This window comes from Phoca vitulina, unplaced genomic scaffold (genome assembly GCF_004348235.1).
Source record: "Phoca vitulina isolate PV1807 unplaced genomic scaffold, GSC_HSeal_1.0 scaffold21, whole genome shotgun sequence".
Classification (NCBI taxonomy): Eukaryota; Metazoa; Chordata; class Mammalia; order Carnivora; family Phocidae; genus Phoca; species Phoca vitulina.
The window spans coordinates 11,935,143-11,953,718 of record NW_022589724.1 but is presented as its reverse complement, the minus strand read 5'-3'; positions in this window follow the sequence as shown (position 1 = coordinate 11,953,718).

Here is an 18,576-nt window from a genome sequence, read left to right as displayed (position 1 = left end):
GTACAATGTTGAATGGAAGTATTGATTGTGGGTATCCTTATCACGTTCAAAAGGAATGCTATGACTTCTCACCATTCAGGGTGATTGTCGTAGGCTTTCAGTAGATTCTGTTTATCAGGTTAAGGAAGTTCACTTTTATTTTTATTTGCTAAGAGTTCTTTAAAGGCATGAGTTATTTTTGAATAATAAAAAATCATTTCCCTCATCCACTATTTTATTTTGTTAAAGTGTTGGATTATACTAATTAGGTTTTCAGATGTGAACTGCATTTGATCGCCATGTATTATTTATTTTATACATGGCTGGATTTGATTTGATAATATTTTATCTAGATACTTTTTGATTTATATTTTTCAATAAGACTGACTAATTCTCCTTGCAGTAGTACTTCAGTATGCTTTGGAATCAAGATCATAAAAGCAATATGAAGTGAGCTGGGGAGCATTCCTTTTTTTTTTTTATCTTTTGAAAGAGAATGTTTAATAGAATTAGTCTGCAAAACCAAATGGGCCCGAGTGTGGGCGCACGTGTGCACATGTATTTCATAATAGTAACATTTATTCTGGTAGGTTGTCTGCAGAGGTAGACATGAGCAATGGGACAATGTATGCACATGAAAGTCCTCCAGTCAAGAGTTAGAGTCTATTTACCTTTTTTTGAACCTGGGCTGGTGTGTCTTGCTTTGGCCAATGGAAGCAGTTGTGGTTGTGCTGTGCTAACTGTCGGCCTTAAAAGTCGAGGCAGCTTGGATTCTTGCTCTCTTGACCTCTCAGCCACTGTGTAAAGGAACTCACACTAGATTACTGACAGGTGAAGAGTCCAGGCGAAGAGAGAAAGACTGATGGTTGGGGAGGGAGAGAGGTATGTGACTGGGAGAGAGAGAGAGAGAGAGAGGAGAGAGAAAGGGAGAAGGGGGAGGGTGGGGGAGAGGGAAGAAGGTCCAGCCAGTCTCAGTCTAGTCCCACCACCCCAGCTGAAGCACCAGACACATGGTGAAAGCCATCTTGGAACTTGAAAACCCCAGCTGAGCTGCTCTAGTCCACACAATGTGAGGGGGAAATAAGCTGTCTATTCGGAGCCCTACCACAATTTCAGAATCATGAGAAGCAATAAATGATTTTTGTACTAAATTCTAACGTTATACTTGGGTCTGTCTCTTATCATTTGTGGGATTGATACCATCTGTGTTTTTTTCTGCCCATTTCTCACATTGCTGTTAATATTATTACATTATATATTTTCATTTAGTAGTGCAGTTCCCCCTTTTTATTCTGGATTAAAAAAAAAAATTCCCGTCTGTTTTTTCATTCAGGTAAACTTCAGAATATTTTTGTCAATTCCTTTTTTTTTAAAAAAAGATTTTATTTATTTATTAAGAGAGAGAGAGAGCGAGAGAGAGCACGAATGGGGGAGGCAGAGGGAGAAACAGGCTCCCCGCTGAGCAGGGAGCCAGACAAGGGGCTTGATCCCAGGACCCTGGGATCATGACCTGAGCCAAAGGCAGACACTTAACTGACTGAGCCACCCAGGCGCCCATTTTTGTCAATTTCCTAAACCCTTTGGAATTTCATTAGGATTGCATTAAAGTTATGAGTTATTTTGGGAAGAATATTTGCATGATTATCTTTACAACCTAAATCATGATTTGTCTTTTCATATTTTCAAATATTTTTATATTCCTTAGTAATTTTTATAGTCTTTACATTTTTTATTTAACCTTCATTCACTCATTCATTCATTACTAATTCAGAGGGCACATTTCTTTGTTTTTTTTTTAATTTTGTTTTAATTCCAGCGTAGTTAACATATCGTGTCATATTAGCTTCAGGTGTACAATATAATGATTCAACAATTTTCTACATGACTCAGTGCTCATCATGATAAGTGTTCTCTTAATCCCCTTCACCTGTTTCACAGCCCCCCCCTCCCCCCTTCCCTCTGGTGACCATCAGTTTGTCTCCATAGTTAAGAGTCTGGGTTTTTTTTTATTTCTTTTGGTTTTTGTCTCTCTCTCTTTTTCACCCTTTTGTTCATTTGTTTTATTTCTTAAATTCCACAAATGATTGGAGGGAGAGATGAACCATGAGAGACTATGGACTCTGAGAAACAAACAGGGTTTTAGAGGGGAGGGGGGAGGGGGGATTGGTTAGCCCGGTGATGGGTATTAAGGAGGGCACGTACTGCATGGAGCATTGGGTGTTATACGAAAACAATGGATCGTGGATCACCACATCAAAAACTAATGATATATTGTATGGTGACTAACATAACATAATAAAATTAAAAAAAAAATTATTAGGTAAAAAAAGATATTTACTGCAATATTGTAGCAGTAAAGAATTGAACCCCATTCAATAATAGTGAAATGATTAAATGCATGTAATATATTTATAAAATATTATATTTTGTGATTGCTAGAAATGACACAATGTGACACCAATTTTATAAGACATGTAGTACATATTGAAAGACCTGAAAGAAATTAACCCAGATATTAACATGAATTAGTAGCAGCTCTCTTTAGGTGTTAGAATTATGACTGATTTTTATTTCTTCATTACTTTTCTTGGAAGTGTTGCACATCAGTCTGTCTGAATATGTGATGTAAATTAATAAATAATAAACATTTATTGAGAAAAAAAATTCCACAAATGAGTGAAATATGGTATTTTTCTTTCTCTGACCAACTTATTTCACTTAGTGTTCTACTCTCTAGATCTATCCATGTTGCTGCAAATAGCAGGATTTCATTCTTTTTAATGGCTGAATAATATTCTATTATTTATATGTATATATATGTATGTATATATATATATATATATACCACATCTTCTTATCCATTCATCTATTGGTAGATACTTGGGCTGCTTCCATAATTTGGCTGTTGTAAATAATGTTGCCATAAACATTGGGGTGCATATACCCTTCAACTTAGTATTTTCATATTCTTTGGGTAAATAACCAGTAGTGTGATTTCTATGTCATATGGTAATTCTATTTTTAATTTTTTGAGGAACCTCCATACTGTCTTCCACAGTGATTGCACTTGTTTCCATTCCCACCAATAGTGCACAAGGGTTCCTTTTTCTCCACATCCTTGTCAACACTTGTGTCTTTTGTTTTTGATTTTAGCCATTCTGACACATGTGAGGTAATGTTTCATTGTGGTTTTGATCTGATGATGAGCGAAGTTGAGCATCTTTTCATGTGTCTATTGGCCATCTGTATGTCTTCTTTGGAAAAATGTCTGTTCATGTCTTTTGCCCATTGTTTAATTGGGTTATTTGATTTTTTGGTGTCTGAATTGTTTAAATTCTTTATATATCTTGGATACTAATACTTTATTGGATATGTCATTTGAAATTCTTTATTGGATATGTCATTTGAAAATATGTTCTCCCGCTCATTAGGTTGTCTTTTAGTTTTGTTGGTTGTCTCCTTTGCTGTGCAGAAGCTTTCTATTTTGATGTAGTCACAATAGTTTATTTTTGCTTTTGTTTCCCTTGTCTCAGGAGACATATCTAGAAAGATGTTGTTATGGCCAATGTCAGAGAAATTACTGCCTTTGCCCTCTTCTAGGATTTTTATGGTTTCAGGTCTCACATTTAGGTCCTTAATCCATTTTGAGTTTATTTTCATGTATGTTATAAGAAAGTGGTCCAGTTTTATTCTTTTGCATGTTGCTGTCCAGTTTTCCTAACACCATTTGTTAAAGAGGCTGTCTTTTTTCCATGGCATATTCTTGCCTCCTTTCTTGAAGATTAATTGACCATATTATCATGGGTTTATTTCTGGGCTTTCTATTCCATTCTTTTGATCCATGTGTCTGTTTTTGTGCCAGTACCATACTGTTTTGATTGCTACCCCTCTGTAATATAACTTGAAATCTGGCATTGTGATACCTCCAGTGTTGTTTTTCTTTTTTGAGATTGCTTTGGCTATTTGGGGTCTTCTGTGGTTCCATTCAAATTTTAGGTTTGTTCTCATTCTGTGAAAAATGCTGATGGTATTTTGATAGGGATTGCATTAAATCTGTAGATTGCTTTGGGTAAATATGGACATTTTAACAGTATTTGTTCTTCTGATCCATGAACATGAAAAAGATGCATGGCATGACTTTGATCTTTTTGAATTTGTTTCCAGTTGTTTGTGTCATCTTCAATTTCTTTTATTGATGTTTTATAGTTTTCAGAGTACAGGTCTTTCATTTCCTTGGTTAAGTTTATTTCTAGATATTTTATTATTTTTGGTGCAATTATAAATGAGATTGTTTTCTTCTCTTTCTGCTGCTTTGTTAGTAGTGTATAGAAATGCGACAGATTTCTATACATTGATTTTGTATCCTATAACCTTACTGAATAGTAGTTTTCGTTGGAGTCTTTTGGGTTTTCTATATATAATATCATGTCATCTGCAAATAGTGGAAGTTTTACTTTTTTCTTACTAATTTGGATGCCTTTTCTTCCTTTTTCTTGTCTGCTTGCTGTGGCTAGGACTTCCAATACTATGCTGAATAAAGGTGGTGAGAATAGAAATCCTTGTCTTGTTCTTGACCTTAGGAGAAAAGCTCTCAGTTTTTCCCATCATATATGATGTTCACTGTGGGTTTTTCATCTAAGACCTTTATTATGTTCAGGTATGTTCTCTCTAAATCTACTTTGGTGATGGTTTTTATCATGAATGGAATTTATACTTTGTCGAATGCTTTTTCTGCATCTATTGAAATGATCATATGGTTTTTATCCTCTCTCTCAATTGATGTCATGTATCATGTTGATTGACTTGAGAATATTGAACCACTCTTGCATCCCTGGAATAAATCCCACCTGATTGTGGTGAATGATTTTTTTTTTTTAATGTATTGTTAGATTCAGTTTGCTAGTATTTTGCTGAGGATTTTTTTTCATCTATGTTCATCAGAGATATTGGCCTGCGGTTCTCTTTTTTTTGTGGGATGATTATCTGGTTTTGGAATTAGGGTAATGCTGGCCTCATAAAATGAATTTGGAAGTTTTCCTTCCTCTTCCATTTTATGGAAAAGTTTGAGAAGAATAGGTATTAACAATTTTTTAAATGTTTGGTAGAATTCACCTGTGAAGCCATCTGGTCCTGGATTTTTGTTTGTTGGGAGTTTTTTGGTTACTCATTCAGTTTCCTTGCTGGTAATTGGTCTGTTCAAATTTTCTATTTCTTTCCACTTCAGTTTTGGTAGGCTGTATGTTTCTAGGAATTTATCCATTTCTTCTAGGTTGTCCAATTTGTTGGTATATAATTTTTCATGATATTCTTTTAAGATCTTCTGTATTTTTGAGGTGTTGGTTGTTATTTCTCCTCTTTCATTTCTAATTTTGTTTATTTATGTCCTCTCTCTCTTTGACGAGTCTGACTAGAAGTTTATCAATTTTGTTGATCTTTTCAAAGAATTAACTCCTGGTTTCATTGATTTGTTCTCTATATATTTTTTAAAGATTTTATTTATTTATTTGAGAGAGAATGAGATAGAGAGAGAGCATGAGAGGGGGGAGGGTCAGAGGGAGAAGCAGACTCCCTGCTGAGCAGGGAGCCCAATGCGGGACTTGATCCTGGGACTCCAGGATCATGACCTGAGCCGAAGGCAGTTGCCCAACCAACTGAGCCACCCAGGTGCCCCAATTTGTTCTATATTTTTTAAGTTTTTATTTTATATCATTTATTTCTGCTCTAATCTTTATTTCCTTTCTTCTGTTGGTTTTGCATTTTGTTTGTTCTTCTTTTTCTAGCTCCCTTAGGTATAAGGTTATTTATTTGAGGTTTTTCTTGCTTCTTGAAGTAGGCCTGTATTGCTATAAGTTTTACAACTGCTTTTGCTGCATCCCAAAGATTTTGGACCATTGTGTTCTCTTTTTCATTTATCTCCATGTATTTATTTCCACTTTGATTTCTTGGTTGGCCCATTAATTGTTTAGTAGCATGTTATTTAACCCCCATGTATTTGTGGTCTTTCAAAAGTTTTTCTTGTGATTGATTTCTAGTTTCATTGCATTGTATTCAGAAAAGATGCATGGCATGACTTTGATCTTTTTGAATTTGTTGAGACTTGTTTTGTGCGCTAATATGTGATCTATTCTGCATACCTGAAAAGAATGTATAGTCTTTTGTTTTAGGATGGAATGTTTGGAATATATCTGTTAAATCCATCTGGTCCAGTGTGTCATTCAAAACCACTGTTTCCTTGTTGATTTTCTGTTTGGATGATCTGTCGATTGTTGTAAGTGGGGTGTTAAAGTCCCCTACTATTATTATATTACTATAGATTAACTCCTTTATGTTTGTTATTAACTGTTTTATGTATTTGGGTACTTCCATGTTGGGGGCATAAATATTTACAATTGTTATGTCTATTTTTGGAATGTCCTCTTAATGATTATATAATGTCCTTCTTTGTCTCTCATTACAATCTTTGTTTTAAAGTCTATTTTGCCCAATATAAGTATTGCTATTCTGGCTTTCTTTTCACATCCATTTGCATGGTAAATGTTTCTCCATCCCCTCACTTTCAATCTACACGTATCTTTAAGTCTGAAATGAGTCTCTTCTAGGCAGCATATAGGAGGGTCTTGTTTTCTTTCTTTCTTTCTTTCTTTTATCCATTCTGTCACCCTGCCTTTTGATTGGAGCACTTAGTCCATTTAAATTCAAAGTAATTATTGATAAGTATGTATTTATTGCCATTTTGTTATTTGTTTTGTGGTTGTTTTGTAGATGTTCTCTGTTCCTTTCTTCTTTTGCTCCCTTCTCCCACCATAAGTTGGCTTTCTTCAGTGATATGCTTGGATTCCTTTCTTTTATTTTTTTACATATCTATTACTGGTTTTTGATTTGTGGTTACCATTTGGTTTGTATGTAACATCTTATGCATATAATAGCCTATATTAAGTTGATAGTCACTTAAGTTTGAACCCATTCTTTACTTCTCTCCTCCCCACATTTTAGGTATATGGTGTCATACTTTACATCCTTTTATCTTGTGAGTCCCTTGACTGATTTTTATGGATACACTTATTTTAACTGCTTTTGTGCTTCCTACTTTTCTTACTTTTACTTATGATCTTTCTTTTCCACTCAGAGAGTCCCCTTTAACATTTCTTGTAGGGCTGGTTTAGTGGTCATGAATTCCTAACTTTCATTTGCCTGGGAAACTTGTTACCTCTCCTTCAATTCTGAATGATAGCCTTGCTAGAGAGAGTATTCTTGGCCACAGAGTTTTTCCTTTCAGCACTTTGAATATATCATGCCACGCCCTTCTCGCCTGTAATGTTTCTGCTGAAAAATCCGCTAATAGCCTTATGGGGTTTCCCTCGTATGTAAGTGCTTTCTTTTTTCTTGCTGCTTTTAAAATTCTCTCTTTATCACTACTTTTTGCCATTTTAATTATTATTATGTGTCTTTTTGTGGGTGTCCTTGAGTTAATTTTGTTGGGTTATCTCAGTGCCTCCTAGATCTGAATTTTTGTTTCCTTCCCCAGGTTAGGGAAATTTTCAGCTATTATTTCTTCAAAGAAATTTTCTGCCCCCCTTTTCTCTTCTTCTTCTGAGATCCTTATAATATGAATGTTATTGCAGTTGATGGAGTCATTGAGTTCCCTAAGTCTGTCCTCATTTTGCATAATTCTTTTTTTCTCTCATCTGGTCAGTTTGATTACTTTCCATTACTCTATCCTTCAGGTTGCGTATTTGTTCTTCTGATTCCCCTAGCCTGCTATTTATTCCACTTAGTGTATTTTTAATTTCAATTATTGTGCTCTTCATCTCTGATTGATTCTTTTTTATCTCTTTGTGAAGGGTCTCACTAATGTCCTCTACTCTTTTCTCCAGTCCATTGAGTATCTTTATGATCATTAGTTTAAATTCTCTATCAGGAGTATTACTTATCTCCATTTTGCTTAGGTCTCTTGCTATAATTTTGTCCTGTTCTGTCATTTGGGACATGTTCCTCTGTCTTATCATTTTGTCTAACTCTCTGTGTTTGTTTCTGTGTTAGGGAAGTCAGCTAAGTCTCCTGCTCTTGAAAGTGTGGGTGGAGCATGAACTTTTAACTAGGTGGTAGTGGTCCTCTGCCAGAGGGGATATGCCTCTGCTGCCAAGACATAGCCAGTGGAGGCCAATCTGCAAAGCATGTGTGGGTGGGGCATGCAGTGCCTGCAAGTTTTGTGAGCTAGTCCTCTTCCATAAGGGACTTGCAGCTTGAGACCAGGGCTGGTCAGGCCCATCTGCAAAGCATGTGGGGGCAGGTGTGCAGTTTTAACAAGGTGTGTACATACTCTGTGGGAGGTGACTGGTGGCAGGCACCAGGACTGAGGCCCTGCAATGCAGGTGGTTGGGAGACTTGGTGTTGGCAAGATTTGTTCGGGTCTTCCAGGGGAGGGGACCCACAAAACTAGGACTGAGGTTGGCTGGCTGGAGGGGGTGGGACACTGCATAAGCAAGTTAGGTAGTGAATGCTGGTGCCATGCTGGTTCCTGCAGGTAGCCATGTGTTTTTGCTAGGGGGTGGGGGGGGTGGAGGTGGAAACGGCACCTGCCAGTTCCTTTTTTTCTGGAGGAGTCTCCCAGTGATCTCTGTCCTTCTGGGACAGTAAATAATTCTTCCTCCCATGCCCCAGGCATTTTTCAAACTGATGCTTCTATGCTGAATTTCTGTAGGCTGTTTGTTGTGCTCTCTCCTTAAGGGTGGGGCCTTGGCTTCCTATCGCCCTCTCTCTCTCCCAGAGCTGAGCCTGCTGATTGTTAAAGTTCCGGGCTTTAAGTCCCACTGGTTGTGAGAACTCATGAAATTTGGCCCCTCTAGATTTTGCCAAATATTATGGGGATTCATCTTCCCTGTGCAGGCTTCCCAGTGTGATAGTCTTTTTCTCTCCCTTCTCCACACCAGTGGCTCCCTCCCTCCTGCAGACAGTCCCACATGTCCGTTTAGTTCCCTGCAGAGTCTCTGCCCTTTCTACCCAATCCGATGTGGCCTCTTCTCTGCATTTAGTTGTGGAGTTTGTTCTTCCAGTCTTTGGGTCATTTTCTGCGTTATTTACACAGATGTGAGTGTTATCTAGTTGTATCCATGGGAGGAGGTGAGCTCAGTGTTCTCCTATTCTGCCATTTTCCCTGAAACCAGAGGGTTTCTTTCTTTCTTTCTTTCTTTCTTTCTTTCTTTCTTTCTTTCTTTCTTTCTTTCTTCCTTTCTTTCTGAGAGAGAGTACAAGCAGGGCACAGGGGTGGGAGGGAAAGGGAGAGAGACAATCTTAAGCAGGCTCCACACCCAGCATGGAGCCCCATGTGGAGCTCGATCTCATGACACTGAGATCATGACCTGAGCCGAAATTAAGAGTCAGACACTTAATTGACTGAGCCTCCCAGGTGCCCCAGAGGGCACATTTCTTATTAAACTCAAATTTGCAGCCCACCACTAGCAAGTGTATAGGATTTTATAGAATGTTCTTTGTATACTAATCCTATCACCTGGTATTATTTTATTCTCTATTTCACCCTCATTTTCTATTTATTTTATTGTGGTTTTGATATATCAGAGCCACCTGGAATCATACTGCATACATTAATGACTGAACCTTTATATCCACAGCTTGCTAGGTCATTGGATACAGGCTGCCCTGAGAAGGGTATGACCATGGGGGAAGCAGTTCTAGGTAGAGGAGGCTGACCCTGAAGTTTCTGTCAGCTGGAGGCTCGCTGCTAGCCATATTCCTCTTAGCTGAGCGGTGAATCCATTCTTGAAGGGGGACCTGGACAGTGTATTGCTGTGTTCATCACAGTTCTGAGAAACTTGGGGAGGTCATATCCTTGTGCCCAAATGGGGGTGGACAGAGTGGTTCTCTATAACATCTGCTGCTTCTTGCTTTTTTGAATTCTGTTTTTCTCAACCACAGCTTTTCCTCTTTTCCCTGATGGGTGTTTATTTAACTTGCTTTAAAGTCACTGGAGAAGCTTGACTTACAGCTTTGATGTGAAGAGTGACTGCAAGACCCTCAGCATGTAGCTGTTCACACATAAGCCACAGCAAGGCACAGACATTTCTGGCCCTGGAAGGAGATCCCAATTAAATTGTATTCATGGCTTTACATTTAATTAAAACCTTTTGGCATGCCACTTTTATTGTTTCATCTTTCTGCGGTGTTTTTGTGGCTTGAAGATTTGCATGCAGCGCTAGCTCCTAGACTAAGTAAATAGACCTAAAATCTCATTAATGCATTGTTGGCTGACATTTGCATTTCTCTCCATCTGGAAGGTGATGTCTCTGATATTTTCAATGGACATTTTGTTCCTGAAGTAGTTTAATAAAATTCATCTGACGCCATCATTTTTTAAAAGTCCATAAATAGGGGCACCTGGGTGGCTTAGTCGGTTGAGCATCTGACTCTTGATTCTGGCTTGGGGCATGGTCTCAGGGTCCTGAGGTCGACCCCCGTGTCGGGCTCCATGCTCAGTGGGGAGTCTGCTTTTCTCTCTCTCCCTCTCCCTCCGCCCCTCCCCCTGCTCACGCAGTCTCTCTCTCTAAAATAAATAAATAAATCTTTTAAAAAAATAAAAATAAAAGTCCATAAATAAAACAAAATTATTTTTCTCTTTTTACATTACCTGTTTCTCAAATCATCTCAATTAAACATTCTCCTTAGGATCATTATCTAGGGAAAGGAAGACAAATTTTGAAATGGATGTGAGGGTAGCAGAACCCCAAATAGGTTTTTATTAAAATAAATTATATAAATAAGTTATTTATGGTGTTATGTGAATATAGAAATATAAAAAATCTACAACCAGATATTCTAGGCTAACTAATTTAAAACAGTAATCTGTGATTAAGGTATTTTAAACACTCTTGGTAATGGCAACTTTTTAACAATGCCTACTTAGATTTTGTGGTACCAGATTTGCTTTTAAAACTCAGTGTATGGGGGCGCCTGGGTTGCCCAGTTGTTAAGCGTCTGCCTTCAGCTCAGGTCATGATCCCCGGGTCCTGGGATCGAGTCCCGCATTGGGCTCCCTGCTCCATTGGAAGCCTGCTTCTCCCTCTCCCGCTCCCCCCTGCTTGTGTTCCTGCTCTTGCTCTCTCTCTCTCTCTGTCAAATAAATAAATAAAATCTTTAAAAAAAAAAGACATTAAAAAAATAAAACTCAGTGTATGATATGCTCTTTCCCATTATTCCATTAGGCTATTACTGGTATATAAAACTAAATAAATAAAGATCCTAAAACCAAATAAAACAAAATGAATAAAGCTCCTAGAAACTACAGATACTAGGAGACCACATTCTAGAGGACAGAAGGAAATCCCATCTGCTGCAGTGACACAGAAGCTGGGTTGAAACTAAAAGACCATGACCTTTACGCTCCCCTACTAAAGGCAAAGTGCATGGCAGGCGGGAAAATAAAGCAGAAGGAGATTTTAACTCACCTCCGCTCTCTGGCCTTAGCTCTGAGAGATGGGAGGATCGCTGGGCAGAAAGGCAGCCTCCTTTACTACCTCATATATATATGAATTTTTTGGTAAGGGGGCCAAATATGCTCTTCTCTCTTTCTCAAATTCCTAGCCCCCATCAACTGTACTCTTTTTTTTTTTTTCACTCATGGCAGCAACCTGACCATTGAACAAACTAAAGGAAAGGAGTACAGGGGTGTGTTCTTTTCCAAGATGTGTATTTACTTCAACAGAGAGGTTATAGGTCAGGAAAGAAATGAAAAGAATGTGGAGGGTGCTAGCAAGGCTCTCAGCGTAGTATACCTGAGCAGAATAAAACCTCAGGCTGCATCCAATGTCCTCTTATGGCCAGAGGCCTAGAGCCACGTGAGAAGGTGGAGTACATCAGTGGGTCTGAGGTGGAGATCCAGGCAGGAGGCAGAAAAATGGAGGAAGAGGGAAGAGAATCCACTTATTCTGGTGGAAGACAAAAACAAGATCTGAATATATGTCTGCTAAAGCATGAAAAACAAAAAATAACGTGCAGCCCATGAAGTGTTCTTAACTTTGAATTTGTCATGCTATTATAAGCATTTAAAAATGTTATTAGGCAGTTACTTTAAACATATTCCAATGGCCGTATATTACACTGAATGGATGTGCTAAGAGTCTCTTAGTTAGTCTCTCATTCTCAGGTATTTGTATTATTTTTCACTAACACAGATAAAGGCGTAACAGCCAAATCTGTGATAAAGATCCCACTGTAATCAACTTTTTTGTTAGACAGGAATTCTAGAACTGTGACTATTGGCAAATTACTATTAGTTTTTAAGTTATCCTATGACATGCTATATAGTTACTTTCTAAAAGCTGTAGCACTTTCCCCACAAACACCAATATAAGAGGATGCTTATTTTAGTGGACAGCTGCTATCAATAGGCTCTTAATGACATAGTTGTTGAAAATATTTATGCATTATCGCTGTAACCATCTCCTTAATTAATAGGAAGGTTGAACATTTATAATTCTTGGAAGCAAGGATTATTATACTCTCTCTCTTGTGAAATCTCTGACCATGTATTTCCATTTATTCTGCTAGTACTGGGAAGGATTTTAATGGTTTAATTTTCTATCCAGGTAAAGGCGGAAGACAGTTTTGTGACAGTCGAATGATAGGTTATATTGCTAAATTAAACCATGAAAGCTGTAACATCCTCAGTATTTTTTTTAAAGATTTATTTATTTATTTGAGAGAGAGAGAGAGAGAGAATGAGTCGGGGGGAGGAGCAGAGGGAGAGGGAGAGAGAGAATCTCAAGCAGACTCCCCGCTGAACAGAGAGCCCGATGTGGGGCTGGATCCCAGGACCCTGAGATCATGACCTGAACTGAAATAAAGGGTTGGTAGCTTAAATGACTGAGTCACCCAGGTGCCCCAGAAATATAATCTTAAAATTAATCATTATCCTAGGAAAATCATAATTTTTGCTGGGTTAGTAGTACAAATTATTATAATGAGAGTAATGGGGAGTGTTTGCAAGATATTTTGTATTTTACAAACTGTGTCATGAATCTATATTTGCAATATATTGTGAAATAAAAATGGAATTTACAAAACAGTGTGTATCTCTGATCCTAATTTTGTTATAAAATATGTATGTCTTCACAAATATCTTCAAACATATGCATAGTCAAAATGTAAGTGTATATTCTAAAATGCACACTGGTGAGTGAAGTTATGAGTAATTTTTAATTTTTTGGAGTGTCTCTTTATTTAAAAACTGTAATACTATGTATTCTTTTCATAATCATTATGCTTGATTTTTTTTTTATATTTTAAAAGCAACCTAAAGAGAATTAAAGGCAAATACTAGACTTAAAAATTTGATATATGATTAACATATTTAATATGGAAAGAACCCATGTAGTTTTATCAGACACATACAGGAAACCTATTGTGGAATGGTAAAAAGTTATGACACTTCATCCTTATAATAATCTAAAGTACATAGAACAGATTTTTTTTTTTTTTAGACAAACTACAATTTAGAGAAGTGGGAGTGATTTTTCCAAACTCAGACAATTAATAACTTATGAAGCCAGAACTAGAATTAAAATTTTCTGAATATGAATAGGCAGCTATAAATTCTTAAAGCAGTTAATATTCCATTTTTAAGGACAAGCATAGCCAAAGAAAGCAGCTGCAGTCCCTCGTAACCAGAAAAATGAGGAGAAAATGCCTTGGAGAAAATGAAGTCAGAACTTGGAAAATCAAGTGGTGATGGGAACCCCCCAGGTTGCTATCTGACGTTGGGTGTGCTCTTTCACAATGGAGCCAGTGGTCTGAGGACACCCTGAGAATCCAGGGGTGTGGTACCCATGGAAAATAATTCCAGCTGGCCTCCAGCCTCCCACACTGGAGGGCCAGTCCTGGCTGGATGCGCTCCAAATTACTCTGCGAGGCACCAGCCACAACCATGCTAGTGTGTCAGCTTCAGAGCCAGATTTTCTCCTGACTCACAGAAACACGGCCCAAATGTGCAGCTCGGGGGCCAAGTCTCCATTCCCTACTCACAACTTTTGTTGAAATTGTTAGTTATTTCAAATCCAGTGGCTTAAAATGACTTAGTCTGCTCTGCAGACTTTTATTACTCTCCTGTGTCTAGGTAGTAGATCTCCTAAGAAACAATCATCTCAGAGCATTCCTGTTCTAGAGAGAGTGGAACTCAGGCAGATCAGGTTAGTTCCTTGAGCTTCCTTAAGTTCTGATATATTGTGTTGGACAAAGCAAGCTGGACCGAAGTCCCATCTTCTCTAATATCCAGAGAACTTCCTAATCACGACATAGACCCAAATATACAAGCTGACCTAGGTTTAGATACACTAGCGTGGGATCCAGAAGGTGACCCAGGGAAGTCTTAAATCCTTAGCCAGCATTGGAAGTGAGTATAGGGAGATGATGCTTCTTTATGAAATTTTGGAATCTGGGCTGACAAGGGGAGCAAAAATAGAACCTAGGAAATTTTGGTGGAGATAGTAAGGTGGCCACAGAGTTGGAGTGACAAAATATGAGAAAGAGATGGAAGTGAAAAACAGTGGTGTTTGAGTAAATAATACAGTGTCAGTGTCCGGTAAGGGTGACAGAGTAATGTAGGTACACTGTAATCTTTGTTTTGTTTAGCTTTTTTGGTCTTGTTTTTTGGTTATTCATCTGTTCTGGTTTCTTTTGGAAATAGCACCTGAGTTTTCTTTTGGAAATGATCTTTCTTCCCATTAAAGACAGTCTGATGGTCCAGGAAAGCTAGTTGGAAGTTCTCTGCCTGAAGTTTGAATTAGGAGCAGAAGGATGAAAGGCTGTTAGTTACTGGAGTTAATTCCTTATGGTACCAGTTTCTGGGGCAATGGTAGACTTGCTGTTACCTAAACTCTTTGGAGCAGTCTAGTTTCTGCATGTTCCATGCCTGGTTTTCAAATTTTCCTTCAATCCTGTGAGCTTCCCTATATCCTCCCAATAAATTCCCTATTTGTTTAAGTTAGTATATGGTGATCACAACCAATGTGATCTAATACTAATACTCAAATATTCCCGGTGAGGTAAATTAATTCAGGTTGAGCCTTGTGATGTTCACAGTACTAGCAGTATACTGAACCAATATAGGCAAGTCTATTTTTGAGAGAAGAATGGAGCTGTAATCCCAAAACATTCCAAAAATGATCAGGAGCAAAGGGGGTTACTGAAGGCAGATACAGCAAAGTAATGTATTTACTTCATAATTTATTTAGAGCTGGGCTGGAGAATGTGAGTTGATTTTTTTCCCTCCAGCATTTTATTATGAAAAATTTTAAACATACAGCAAAGTTGAACAAACTTTACAGTGAACACCCCTGTGTCCACTATCTACATTCTGTAATGAACATTTTACTGTACTTGCTTTGTCACATATCTATCTAACCATCCCCCTAAACATCTATTAATCCATCATATTTTTTTTAAAGATTTTTATTTATTTGAGAGAGAGAAAGAGAGAGGGCACGAGTGGAGGGAGGAGCAGAGGGAGAGGGAGAAGCAGACTCCCTGCTGAGCAGGGCGCCTGACAAGGGGCTTGATCCCAGGACCCTGAGACTAGGACCTGAGCCGAAGGCAGATGCTTAACCGTCTGAGCCACCCAGATACCCCTAATTCATCTAATTTTTGATGATGTAATTCAAGGTAAATTGCAGACTTCGGTATACTGATATTTGTATATTGTATTATATATGTCATTAATAAAAGTTGAATATTAAGTTACACTTTTTTATGTAAAACTTACATACCGTGAAATGCACAAGTCTTAGGTATTAATTTCCTGAGTTTTTTTTTTTTTTTTTTAAAGATTTTATTTATTTATTTGACAGAGAGAGACACAGCGAGAGAGGGAACACAAGCAGGGGGAGGCGGAGAGGGAGAAGCAGGCTTCCCGCGGAGCAGGGAGCCCGATGCAGGGCTCGATCCCAGCACCCTGAGATCATGACCTGAGCCGAAGGCAGACGCTTAACGACTGAGCCACCCAGGCGCCCCCAATTTCCTGAGTTTTAACAAATAAAAATGTATGTGGTTCCAGGAGATATCACCTCACATCAGTTAGGATGGTTATTATGAAAAGGCCAAGAGATAACAAATGTTGGCTAAGATGTGGAGAAAAAGAAATCCTTATATGCTATTGGTAGGAATGGAAACTGGTTATAGTCATTATGGAAAACAGCATAGAGGTTCCACAAAAAGTTAAAAATAGAATTTCCTTTCAACCATATGATCTACCATATGATCCAGCCATCCCAATCCTGGCTATATATCTGAAGGAAACAAAATCACTATCTTGAAGAGATATCTGCACTCCCATATTCATTATAGCATTATTCACAATAGCTGAGATATGGAAACAACCGACATGTCCTTTGGGAGATTGGTAGATAAAATACTGGGGTGCCTTGGTGGCTCAGTTGGTTAAGCATCAGCCTTTGGCTCAGGTCATGATCTTAGGGTCCTGGGATCGAGTCCTGCATCGGGGGCAGGGAGTCTGCTTCTCCCTCTCCCTCTGCCCCTGCTCATGTTCTCTCTCTTATTCACTCTCTCTTTTTTTTAAAGATTTTATTTATTTTTGACAGAGAGAGAGATTGAGAGCGTAAGTGGGGGGAACAGCAGAGGGAAAGGGAGAAGCAGACTCCCCGCCGAGCAGGGAGCCCGATGCGGGGCTTGATCCCAGGACCCTGGGATCATGACCTGAGCTGAAGGCAGATGCTTAACCATCTGAGCCACCCAGGCGCCCCCACTCTCTCTCTTGAATAAATAAATAAAATGTTTTTTTAAAAAAAGAAGAGAAAATGTTGTGTATACATATAATGGAATATTATTCGGCCTTAAAAAACAAGGAAATCCTGCCATTTGTGACAACATGGATGAACCTGTAGGGTGTTAGGCTAAGTGAAATAAGCCAGATAGAGAAAGACAGATACTGGATAGTATCACTCATCTGTGGCATCTAAAAAAGAAAAAGCCAATTTTTTGGGGTATAGATCAAAGGGTAGGCCAAAGGGTATAAACTTTCAACTATAAGATGAAGTTCTGAGGAGCTAATGAACAGCATGGTGGCCATACTTAATAGTACGGTACTGTACATTTGAAATTTGCCGAGAGTTGACACGTGCACCTACAAACACGAGTTAACTATGTGAGGTGATGTGTGTGTTAATTATCTTGGTCTTGGTAATCATTTCATAATGTCGATCATCAAATTGTACACTTTAAATATATACTCTTTTTCTTCTCTCTTTCATCTATTCTACAGGAACATCCTCTTTTTGGTGCCCTTCCTTAAAAACTCAATATGGCTAAATCAAGATGGTATGCAGGCCTGGGGGTTCCGACACTTTGGGAGGACCCTCTGGAACGAGGGCCGAAAATGGGAATCTCTGGCTGGCTGGCTACCACAGAGCCCCAATCATCTTGAGGTTTTTGGGTTATGGTCCAAAAAACCATGGAAGCAAACAGACATCACATATATTTTCACATATAATTTTTCTTATAAAATTAATTTCACTGTTCTGAAAAAAATAGAGAAAAAATTTATGACTTGTCACCTTAATAATTGCTATTAGCGTTTTGGTATGTTTTAAAAATATGATGGAGGCTCATTATATTTGTATATTTTATATTATTTTTACCTTTATTATTCAATTGTAAGAAGTTTCCCAGGGTGCATCTTTTCAAGTTAACTTAAAATTTAATTAGAAAATTATTTTCTGAGGGTTCCAGAGTGTTTCAGTGAGCTCACTTATGATGGGATATTTAACGATTTTCTAATTCCTAGTCATTTTAGTTGTGTCCATATTTTACTGGTATAAAGAACACTGTGATGGATGCTTTTTTTTTAAAAAAGATTTTATTTGAGAGAGAAAGCGAGAGTGGGAGCATGAGCAGGGGGAGGGGCAGAGGGAGAGGGAGAAGCAGGTTCCCCACTGCAGCAGGGAGCCCGACACAGGGCTTGATCCCAGGACCCTGGGATCAGGACCTGAGCCAAAGGCAGATGCTTAACCAACTAAACCACCCAGGTGCCCCTGGATGCTTTCCAAAGCATGGAAATATTATGTACAAGTTATATGCAAGTATGAATTGAAGTTACTACTAAGGCCTATTAATGTTTGCTGAGGAACGTGTATGCTGTCCCCTCAACGTATATAAGCACAGTTAGTGAAGGGTAAAGAAAGCCAGCCAGCTAGTGAAGACAGTCTGACGTGCTCCATGGCCTGTGCCAGGCCTGGTTAACTCTCCATTCTACCAGGAACCGAAGTCAGGGAGTTGATTTTGCAGTGGATACACTGCTGGTCTTTTGCAATTCTGTATTTTAAATGTCGAAAATCTTTGAATTGCTTAACATATTATTCGCCATTTTGCACTCAGGCTGCTGCCTATTTTACTTATCTAATTTTATATGTGATTCCAAAACTTTTATACTGTTAGTGGTATAAATAATATATATGTCTCCTTATCATTATTAATCCGTGTTATCTCTATCAATGAATTAATACTTTTTGATTTTCATCTCAAAGTTTTAAGGCATTTTTGTAAACCTGAAGTTTATTTATTTATTTATTTATTTAT